Genomic DNA, 12,941 nt, shown 5'->3' on the forward strand with positions numbered 1-12,941 from the left:
CAGTTTCACATTGTACATCAATAACATGTTTATCATTGTTCCTTCCAGATCTATAATCACACAGTACTGTATACATTATCATTTATTTATTTGTTATATTATATAGCACTACTTAAATGTTGTAACGAGATGCTGAATTATGAGCAATGATGAGATTGAATGACATGTGATACTCTGCTTTGACTTAATCACTATTCCCTAAAAATCGCACTCTCTTGCTGGCTCTCACCCATCTGTCAGGCACGTACAGAATGCATCGGGGCATAACTCCATCTCCATAGCAGACAGACGGAGCACGCGGCACATAGACATCTTAATGTTTCCGAGAGCCTCCCGTCCCCCACAGAGTTTCCCCCTCCACACACCACTCAATCCACAGTTAAGATATCTTGTTAGTAGATAACAAGCGGTCTCTGCTGGGATTTCGATAGGCACACTTTTATTCCACCAGAGGATGTCTTTCCGGGCTGCATGAAGTGTGGAAGGAAAGAAAGCGAGGAAAAAATAAAAAGAGCTTCCTGTCAATTATCTTCCCTCCACCAAGCTCCAGGAGAAAGAGAGCGGGTAATGTTGGGTCCTGAGCTGCGGGCTGTCCATCAAGGCCCGACTCACACCAGCTCTGCCAGGCCTGAGAAATGGGATGGGAGCAGAGCGCGGTAAAAGGTACAGAAAAAAAAATCTGTCCTTTTGACTTGTGTTAAAGGTGTCTGTGTCCACAGCTGCTATAGCAGACCACACTGCAACCTGCTGCTTAGAACTGCTGGATAAATTGACTTGCATTAATGTAGATGATGTTCATAATTTAAACTTTGCACTGTTTATGTGCATTGTCAATACGTTAAATAATGTGCTTTGTGGAGAAGTCTGTTATTTTTTTTCTAAAAAATGTCAAATTTCATAAGTCAATTCCACACTGTTATATTGCTGCAAACATATTTCTGTTTTGTAATCTTTAATGCAATATAAAAACAAGTACAAGTATTATAGAGTTGTGATACATAAATTCACTTGTGAAAATGATAATAGTAAATTTTAAGTGTTCCGTTTATTGAGACAATATGGAATAGAATTTAAAATATTGGTATCGACAAATAATTCTTATTTGTCATATTACACTTATTGGTTTACTATTTCTTTATTTCTCTAAATCCACACTGTTAAATTACATTTCGGTTTTATATTTTTAATGTAACCTGTTATTTAAATAAAAAATTAATGTACATTTATTTTGAATAATTAAATGGTTAACAAATTAATAATTAAAGATAGCAAAGCATGACTAGATCATACATAATAACATTTATTAATATGAATATTGATATATTAATACCTCGAATTACTGTAATACCTATAATTACAGTTGTTTATTGTTTTTCATATACAGGTTGGACACCGTTGTGTGAAACTGTCAAAACGAGTCTCTAAGAAGAGAATACAGATGAGCTGGTGATCTACGGAAGGAAGCTTCTGGTAAGTGAAACAAAATACTGATTTTAGTAGATTTTTTACTCCTGTTATTACCAGATTCACACTCAGTATAGTTGTAGTTGTAGTATTTTGTGTAGTTCGGGGTTGATTAAAATGCAAAACTTTACAATATCAGTACTGTATATGAAAATATATATTTTTGCCTGTCTATATATATATATATATATATATATATATATATATATATGAATGTAATATTAATAAAGTATTTAATTAACTAATATTAATATAAAATATTTTTTATTTATGTAATGTTTTATGTTTTTCATTATTTACTCACCTCAATGTTGGTCCAAACCTGTGTGATTTGTAATTTTTTTTTTCTGTTGAAAAAAAAAAAATAATAATAATACCTCTTTTCCATATTTTGATCTTGGTCATCTTAAATCATTTAAAACCTGTGTATTTAATTTATAGTCTATCTAAAGTAGGTTTTGATAAATAATAAAAGATAAAAGATCAGGCAAAGCAGAGCGCAATTTAGATCATGATAAATGTCAAGCAATGCATGGCACAAGAACTGCTTGTCATTTAATAATCAGACAAATAATGATCAGTTTTGTTTATTTTTTAGTTTTCATAATGCATGTTCACTGAAAAACTATTTTCACTACTTGTATAATGTAATTTTTTTTACAGCTTTAATAATCAATGCACATAACTTTCCAGGTTTTAAAGATTGTGAGAGTTTACTTATTTATTATTTAGTTATTTAGCAATTAATTTTTCATTGGTATGTTGAAAACGGCAAAATTTGTTTGACTCAATGTTTTCCCGACTGCAATTTTTCCACAGCCTCTAAGCTTTTCCTGGCAAATTATTATTCTGAAACAAATCCAGCAGTCCGTCAGGTGCCAAATGACCGAAATGTGAACCCGATTCATTACTGATACTGCATCTAAAATTAAGCAACTGCTTATAGGCTTTATAATAAGAGGGTAACAGTGAAAGCTTTGCTTTGTGCATGCTGACTCCCAAGAGCACTGCAGTATCAATGCTGTACAAACCAATTAATTCATATGGAATCTCTCTGAGAATTTATGGACTAGGATAACTTCATCATTGCTTATAATTACTTTCATAGCCCTTGGGTTACTTCTAAATGAGCTAAAACCAGAGGATATAAAGTACTGTGTGTCAACTGGGGACAGGAAAGATGTACTGTGTTACATGGCTAAGCCGAGCAGGTCCTTATGCGAAGTAGCATTAAAGCACTAATGCATAGATTTGGAAACTTTATGCTGCCTCTGTCAAAACAAAACCAGAAGCAATCAGTCTCACCAGTGCCCAACCTTGTGCACAACACTTCATTGAGGTCTTTAATGTATGCCGCCGACTCTATGTATCGTGTCAGTTGAATATAGTATATGGTAGCAGGCATGCTAAGCCCAGATTATTTTTTTTGTGCCCGAGGGTCGGTTCCTGACATTCCCAATATGCTGTGGAAGAACAGATTTGATTTAAAGACTTGCCTTTTAATTCATGAAGTGGAAAAAACACATTGCCCTCGAGATAACAGAGGACATAGACCAAAAAACACCCTACAAATCGAATGTCGTCTGTTTTAACACAGTTGTCCTCTTCTACAAACATTTAGCTTCTGGCTACGAAAAGACCATACAAACAAGATTACAAGACGGTGCTTTGGCTTTGAATCCTCTGAAACTGACACAGAACCTTTCCCGTCTTCCCTTAAGGTTCAGACGACACATCGACGGCGAAATAGAGCTGGCGGGTTAATTATTTCATCGAGCAGATGTTAAACTTTCGTGCTCTGGATGTTATATAATTCTTTTTTATTTCACAAATCCCTGTAGTGTAATTACAGCGGTAAAAGCGTTTACACATTAGCATAGTTATGCAATCTGAACTAATGAACTGTGCTGGAATCACATTGAAAGCAAAAGTATATGCACTTCTAGTTTTGTTAGACATTACAGACGCTCATGTATTCGTGCAGAAACGGACTGAATCATTAGCAGTGTTCTTAGTTCACTCAACAAGAAATGCTCTCATTAATTACAGGTTGTAGTGACAGCGTCTGTCAAGCAACAAACTAAGCATTAAACAAGGTCTAAACTAGGGTTTACAGTAAAGGGTGCATATAAATACCCTGAAGGTGCATTTTAGTATGCTACATGTTAGTACATTTGAAAAGGGTACCATCACAGTCACCGTCGATAGCCTTGTTGCTAGTGTGTCAACATACAGCGCAACTACAATCAAAGTGACCCAAGTTAAATTCCTATCATCTCTAGCTCCTTTGCCGATCCCACCCAATGCTTTCCTGTCATCTCTTTACTGTCTATTCTAATAAAAAGCATAAAAGTCCATACAAATACATTTAAAAAAGGGTACCAGCCAGCTTTGTACCAAAAGTGTACCACATCATGGTGTAACTAGGTTATAATTAGGTAGGGTGACCTAATTTTAGTTTTCAAAAAAGAGGACAGTGGGGGCAGGATGCAGATGGGGGTGGATTGTTGGGTTTTAAAGTAACCCTTTAAGTAGCGCAATGGCCATATCCCAAATATCAAAACTCAAAAGAACATTCATCATTTACTGACTTCGTCACGCTTGCTATTAGGATGGATAATTTGATGAGACAGACTACGCGAGGAAAGGATATGAAGGAAATACCGCCTGTTACCACGACTGTGAATAAAACTATAATGCTCGAAGAACCCATGCAGGTCAACTATACTAAACTTTCTGAAAGTGAACTTCTGCGGTGAACCAGGCCATCGTTGCCAGAGATGTCCACACAAGGCCCAGAAGCCCATTTTGGTAAATATGGAACACTTGTCGATACCAAATAATCAATCCTTCAAACTTCCCCTTACCTTAAAAACTGAAGAGCTGTCCATCTCATTAACAGCAATGATCGATTCCGGAGCTTCATTAAATCCCATTCATGAAGATATCGTCACAAAGTATAACTTACCCGTCCAACCATGTAACCCACCCATCAAGATCAAAGCCATCAACGACACAGCAATCGGAACTGGAATAACTCAACAAACTAAGACACTTACCTTGCAAGTGGGGTTATTTCATCAGGAGTCCATATCTTTCTATGTTGTTAACTCTCCTAAGCATTAAGTCATCCTTGGATTCCCATGGCTGTCCATTCACGACCCCGTCCTGTCCTGGCATCAGGGTGAGTTGACCAAGTGGTCAACCTTCTGTGAAAGTAACTGTTTCTCGTCAGTGCCTCAGCCTTGTTGTATCACTAGTGTTGAAAGCCCTTCAAGCACCAAGACTGTCAACATTCCCCCCTGTTACAATGACCTAGCAGAGGTATTTAGCAAAACTAAGGCAACACAACTACCACCTCATCGTCCCTGGGACTGTTGTATTTATCTACTCCCCAATGCCATGCCTCCCAAGAGTCGTGTTTATCCCTTGTCTCGTACAGAATCCCAAGCCATGGAGGATTATATTGAGGAGGCCCTGAGTTCTGGACTCATCCGACCTTCCACTTCTCCAGCTGCCGCAGGGTTCTTCTTTGTGGAGAAAAAGGACGGAGGACTCAGGCCCTGTATTGATTATCGGGGATTAAACAATGTCAAGATAAAGTTCCGCTACCCTTTGCCATTGGTCCCTTCAGCTCTGGAACAACTTCGCGAAGCAAGGATTTACACCAAATTGGATGAAGTGCATACAACCTTATTCGCATCAAAGAAGGCGACGAGTGGAACACTGCCTTACTCACCACTAGGGGGCACTATGAGTATCAGGTCATGCCGTATGGACTTGCCAACTGTATTCCGCTGTATTCCAGTCCTTTATAAATGAAATCTTCAGTGACTTGCTGAACCAGTTTGTAATTGCCTACATTGATGACATTCTCATCTACTCCAAGTCTGAAGCAGAACACATTGACCATGTCAAGGCTCCTGAAGAATCACCTGTACGTCAAAGCAGAGAAATGTGAGTTTCACGTCAAGCAGACATCATTCCTGGGTTACCACATTAGTCATCAGGGTGTGAAGATGGACGAAGCCAAGGTCTAGGCAGTAACGGAATGGCCCCAACCTTCCTCTATAAAGGAACTTCAGAGATTCCTGGGATTTGCTAACTTCTACAGAAGGTTCATTAGAAATTACAGCATGGTTGCAACACCACTGACATCACTCCTCAAGGGTAAACCTTCCAAACTCAGGTGGAGTGAGGAGGCTACCCAAGCATTCAACCTCTTAAAGGATAAATTCACCACGGCTCCTATCCTCAAGCACCCTGACCCCAACTTACCATTCATCTTGGAAGTAGATGCCTCGGACTCAGGCATTGGAGCCGTACTCTCCCAGCGCCATAGACAACCGGGTAAACTGTACCCTTGTGCATTCTTTTCCAGAAAGTTAACGGCAGCCGAACAAAACTATGATGTGGGGAATAAGGAACTCCTGTCTATGAAAGTGGCAATAGAGCAATGGAGGCACTGGCTCGAGGGAGCAGTCCACCCCTTCCAGGTGATTACAGATCATAAAAACCTAGAGTACATTAAAAGTGCAAAACGACTCAACCCTCGCCAAGCTTGATGGTCCCTCTTCTTCACACACTTCTAATTCTCAGTAACTTATCGCCCAGGAATAAAAAACAGTAAGGCAGATACTCTATCCAGGCAGTATGATCTCCTCATGGACAACAAGACCCCCGAATACATCCTTCCTTCATCAGTAATCATTGCCCCAATTACTTGGGATATTATGGAGGAGATCCAACGGGAACATATCCAAGAACCGGCTCCTACAAATTGCCCTCCTAACCTCCATTACGTTCCACAAAGTCTACGCCCCAGAGTCATTCAGTGGGTCCACTCCTCAAGGGGCGGTCACACTAGACTTTAAAAGTGCAAAATTATTTTGGACGCCGCTGCGAATATGGGCGGGAGCAAGATAAAACAGTCTCTCCTCAATTATCACATTGATTAATATGTGCTTGTACTGTGTCTTTTGCGACGGTGTCGAAAGCGTCTTATTATATTGTACTCTCTGTATCTCCCTCTCTATATAAATATATACTTACACCCTAAGCAATAAAAAATTATAAAACGTCTTCATTCAAATGTACCATCTGTTCCTGTTTCCGCTGACACTGCGAACCATGCAGCTTCTTTTTTTATTTTATTTTTTATAATCTTTTAAATATGTATTATATAAAATAGGATGCTGCGCTACAGCTAAAGTTATATAGCGCTTCCTTTATTTTTGAATTTCTTTAACGTTACAGAGAGTTTACGCAGTGACGTATCGATCTTCTACTTGTCCCACAGCTTCACGTGATGCGAATTCGCAGGTCAGAGTTCACCAAAATTGAACTTTGGAACGCAGTGAAATGCGAAATTTTTCGCATGAGCTTGCGTTTTCGGTCTGGCGCATTCGCATGCGTATGAATGGAAGTCAATGGAACGAAAAGTGCAGTGTGACCGCCCCATCAGTCAGCTCAGGCCACCCAGGTATCTCCTGCACTCTACACCTGGTACGTAACTCATTCTGGTGCCCTTCAATGTCCAAGGACGTCACGAATCATGTCAAAGCTTGTCAGGTTTGTGCTCAATCTAAGACCCCCAAGGAATTACCCTCTGGACTCCTGCAACCTCTGCCCATTCCACAACGTCCCTGGTCTCATCTCTCAATAGACTTTGTTACTGACTTACCGCTGTCCCAAGGTTTCACGACAATCCTTGTTATTATTGACAGATTCTCCAAGTCCTGCCAGTTAGTCCTCTTGAAAGGACTCCCCACCGCCATGGAGACGGCACAGGCTATGTTCCACCACGTGTTCAGGAACTATGGAATCCCGGAGGATTTAGTCAGTGACAGAGGTACCCAGTTTACATCCCAAGTATGGAGAGCATTCTGCAAACAACTGGATATTAATGTCAGTCTCACTTTTGGTTATCATCCCTAAGCTAATGGTCAGGTGGAGAGACTAAATCAGGAATTAGGCAGATACTTACGGTCATATTGCAGCAGAGAACAACATCGATGGTCAGAGTTCCTCCCATGGGCAGAGTATGCACAGAACTCACTAACTCACTCATCAACAGGTCTGACCCCTTTCCAGTGTGTCCTCGGATACCAACCCCCTATGTTCCCGTGGTCTGGCAAACCATCATCAGTCCCTGCTGTGGATGACTGGATTCGTCGGAGCGAGAGGGTGTGGGACAGTGCTCACGTCCGCCTACAACGAGCTTTCAGAGTACAGGAACTCCAGGCTAATAAGCGACGTCGCCCACATCCATCCTACCAACCAGGACAAAGGGTCTGGCTCTCAACACGGGATCTCAAGTTGCAGCTACCAAGCAGGAAGCTTAGCCCAAGGTACGTTGGCCCTTTCAAAATTCTACGTAGAATCTATGAAGTCACGTACCAATTAGAGCTTTCTGCTAACTACCGTATCTCTCCCTCCTTCCATGTCTCACTACTGAAACTGGTCCGCATGGATGCTGACCCCAATCATGAGGCTCAAGAGCCACCACCGCCACTGGACATTGATGGAGCACTGGCCTACACGGTCAAGGAATTACTGGACTCGAGGAGGAGAGGGGGTCAGCTCCAATACTTTGTGGACTGGGAGGGCTATGTACCTGAGGAGAGGTCATGGGTAGCCGCCAGCCACATTCTGGATCCGTCTCTCACGGAGGACTTCCATCGAGCCAGACCCGATCGACCAGCGCCACGACCACACGGTCGTCCGCGCCGAGTGCCAGGAGGCACTCCTAGGGAGGGGGATTCTGTAACGCCACGCCAGCAGACGGAGCCCTCACCGGAGTATTGACTGTTCACCACTCCCTCTGCTTCTACAGTCATTTCCTGTTTGGGACTATTTAACATGTGCTAGCATGTCACTTCACTGCGAAGTATTGCCAGTTAACCTGCCTTACCGAGCGTTTTCCTTGTGAGTATTCTGACTGCCTGTTTGATCACGATTATGCCTGTTATCTCGTTCATATCTCCTGGATTGCCCCTTTGGATATATTGCTTGATTGGACTGATGTTTGTGTTTGACCTGTCTGCCTGTCTACTCGTCTCTGCTTACTGGATAACCCCTGTGTATGTTGAAAGATCGGACTGCCCTTACGGTATTGACACATTGCCTGGTAACATGACTCTGATTGTACGACCTTCCTTTAATAAACTCCTGCAAATGGATTCACATTCTGCCTCAGCCTCTTCGTTACAAATATCCACCACATATGTAGGATGTTTCATACAAGCATTTCAGTCAAATGTAATTTTTGCAATATTTCAAACCTTTAAAATTAACCAAATTCCGTGCAAAAAAAAAAAAAAAAAGCGGATTTGCAAACCCTGCATGCTACATGAGCTGAATTCAAAGGGATTTAAATACTCCACCATTGATAGTGGTTCCCTGATGCGCGATAATTATATTCAATATCAGAATTGAAGCATCTTGGAGACTTTGCCACAGTTCTTCTGGATTGAGTCTGTCTCAGTTTGTTCTGTTTCTTTATGTTATTCCAGACAGACTGTATAATGATGAGATCAGATCTCTGTGTGGAGCACTGGCTGTTGTCAGACTACTTGTGCAAACAGAAATCTCACTGGATTATTACAATTAATGGCAAAAATAATGTTTGGAAATGTAAATTGACATTTCCTACTGACACACTACGGCAAAAGATAGAAATAACTGACTTAAAACCATTTTTTGTTGTTGAAAATAGTAGTGGACTTGTGCACAGTACTGTGTATATATATATTGGACAGCTGACAAATTAAACAGTGACATGATGTGAGTAATACCTGACACAATTCCAATTTTTGAGTGAACTATACCTTTAACAATTAATTCCTATCACGGACACATGAAAAGAAAGGAAATTATGGTGAGGATATTCAGGCATACATATATAGAAATGTTGATACTGCTGAATATTCCTACAGTGCTGGGGGTTTCCTATGAATAGTTATTTCATGTGCTGGATATTTGCATGCATGAATATGGTGAATCTGTGTTTGTCTTAACTTCCTGTGACCTCCTTTGCCCATTTACTGCAATCCATCTCCAATCTCAGCTCCTCTGGAATCGTTAAACACGACTCCAAAGGATTCCATGCTACAAATATAGTATCAGTTCACGGTACGTCCCGCAGCAGAACCACATTTCCATCATTGAAAGAGTCCAGTCGATACAGACATAGAGATCAGCAGTGGCCTGTCATTGTTGTGCTGTGCTTCTGACAGTCTTTAACACTCAAATGAACGACCCCCATCTGGAATAAAGACCCATGGCACTCACAGCATTGGTGTGTCACTGTCTGGGTGTCAAGTCTTGTCAGTGATCTGGCACTGGGGATAACAACGCATGGGCAGAGAAACCAACACTATCCATGAGATGTGCCTGCTGCCTGCACCCCAGACACTGTCATTGTGAATTTGCCAAGCAGCTTAAACATGGGGCACAAGTTGTGCAATGAATTGAGGCCAATGAGATGGATGATGAACAATAGTTTTTTTTTTTTTAACACAAAATACTCTCTTTGCTTCCATAATCTGATGCACAGTGGCTCCGAAAAGTATTCAGATACTTTTGCAAGCTTAATAATGTATTATGTAGATTTAATTAGATTACTAAATGTAAATATATATGATGCAGAATGAATTCCTAATAGAAACCACCAAACCGAATATATATATATATAAACATTGAAAATTTTTGTATAGATAGACAGATACATAGATAATAATAATAATAAAACAACCTTTTTATTGAATTTTTTTCGCTAAAGTCCAAATACTTCTGTTTTCTCAAGTAAAACAGAATATTCAGTTTAGAAAAATAAAACATAAGACTGTAATCTGGGTTCATTTTGATTTCATGTTGACCCAATCATTGTAAGGTTTTGACCTCTTCAGTCCCAAACATAGAAACACAGTTTAGTGTATCATCTGTTCCCCTTCCTTCTCTAGCCTTCGCCGTGTCCAGTAACGCACGTCACCTATTCAAATTTTCAGTCAGTGCACGGCGTGCTTGTACACTCTCTGAGGTTTGGTGTTCCTTCTCTTACAGTAGTGGAAGCCGGCGGACTCCTATCTTCAGCATTAGAGCTGGGAACAGAGATAAGCTGCTCTAAAATGCAGAGACAGATCGTCAGAGCTGCTCGTTGTTGTGAAAGATTAGGAACACCCATCCTCAGAGCCAGGCAAAGCATTCATTTGTCCGCTGCGCTCGACCAGGGCCCCTTTCTCCCACTTGCAATTTCAACATTTGAGAAAAGTTCTGATTACAGCTGCCCAGGGTTTTTCTTTATCTTTTTGTTTCTGCAGCATGGGAAGGATGGGAAGAAAGGTCCTAATAATTGCAACTCAGCTGCTTTAATTACGGCAGAACGTTTGGCAGAGAATTCATAACATGCCTCCATCTTCTTCTTTTCAAAGTTTCAACAATGAAAACAACGATTCCTGTTTAATTGTTTTCCGAGTGGTGAAGCATATTCATTAGTGATCCACATTCATTATTTCCACACCTACAGTGCAAAATGCAATTTGAACCTCAAGATACAGAACACATATTCAGAAATGGTCAATTTTATTCCTTTCAACCTTGAATAATACGATCTCTCACTGCATTAGAAATCATGAGATGATGATATCAAAGCTTTCCTAACTTTCACACCTGGTACGCCACAATTACTCATCATGAGCACTGCATCTGAGCTTTATTCTCCCCAACAGACTGTAATCTAATGTTTTGTCTCCACACCAGCTTATGGGCCAGCAACAGCTGGTCAGATCATCTTGCTCCATCTGCCAAATGATGCTGGCTACTGCCATTCCTGCCCACAAGACCTTGGGCATTATTCTGTCTTCCTCTGTTTACGTACATAATGGTATTTATGAGTGCTTGGCTCCGTCTCAGATCAACAGTTTTGTGGCTGCCTCCCCACCAACATCCATTTAGCTAAGATGTTTGTCGGCTTCTGTCCTTCTTGGATATTATGCTTAAGTTACTTTAGCTTCCGAAAGTTACAGGTGATCTTGCGGGAACCAATTAAATGGATTATTATTAGTATGTGTTTAGTAAGTATTCTAGTTCTTTTAGCAGACTTAATAGGTCATATAATGAAGTATAATTTAGCCATGTTTCATGAATATGCTCCACCCCACTGGTTCTTGCATGTTTCATAACTGATGTGCCAAGTTTGAATATGAGCAAAATTGACTGAGATTAACATAGTTTTATCTGTTCTTTGGTGTGGCTTCAGACTTGAAAAATAATGCATAAAGTCTTATAGATTACTTATATGGTGACGTGCAACCAAAACATGTTGCTTAACAGTCTCTAACAGTTAAAAATTTTATTTAAATATGTGCTTGTTACAGTTTGACATGTTTCCATTGTATCTTTATTTGTGCTTTTATTTTCAGCAAGTAAAAGGAGGATCAAATAAGATTTTTTGGATCTGGATATTCTTCGAAGCATCTCCTTTTGCGATCCCTTTGAGGAAGATATATATAAAAAAAACATAGCAGTTTGGAACAAAATAAGGATAAGTAAATGATTGATTTTTGCATTGTTTTTATTTTTTAGGAGCGTTTTAGTCGTGCTTTTCCCAAAACTAATTTTCTCAATGGTCATTTCTCAAAAGATATATTTTAAATTGAGTCAATATTAAATTACATATTTCTTTGTGTGTTTAAATGGTAGTGTGTTCTACTCTAATTTTAGTTGATACAGTTTTAGTTGATGAAATTTTAAAGGAAAATGTACAAAATTAAGTACAACAAACATTTTTTTTCTGTATTTACTGTCCATGTTTCAGTGCATTGTTGTGGAAGCAATATTTTTGTGAACAGCATGTTTTTATTAAATTCAATATTAAATTATATTCATATACAGTTTTTCATAGTATGTATTCATATTATATTTACCCATCTAATTTCAGTCAATGGAAATGTTAGATGAGAAAATAAAAAAATTAGTACACAAATACAAATTCATTCATTTAAAAATAAAAAATAAATAATAAAAAAAATGTTTTGTTGTAGTTACTGTATGTGTTTTAGTGGTATGCCGGCTGCGTATTTTTCACTTCTGCTTTTTCAACAGTATGTTTTTATTAAAATGGTTTCATATAATTTTTTGTTTTAAATGTAGTCATTATTTTGTCATTCATTAACTGTAGTGTATAGTCTAATTTCAGTCAATGAACAAAATGTTTAATACAAAATCAAGTATTAAAAGCTTATACTCAAAACACTTTTTTGCAGTCATTTAAACATACGAAGTTACAGTCTGTGTTTCAGTATGTTGTTCAGGAAAAAGCATACAGTATATTTTATTTCTGTCATACTTTATGATTGACAGAAACCCTTCGTCAACAAACATGTTTGTCAGTTATTTTGTTGACAAGATTCTCTCTTCACGAAACTTCCCTTCCATGATTTGAACCTGCAGCATTTAGGTTAGAGTCCTGAAGTTTT

The sequence above is a fragment of the Carassius carassius genome, chromosome 44 (assembly GCF_963082965.1).
Source record: "Carassius carassius chromosome 44, fCarCar2.1, whole genome shotgun sequence".
NCBI lineage: Eukaryota > Metazoa > Chordata > Actinopteri > Cypriniformes > Cyprinidae > Carassius > Carassius carassius.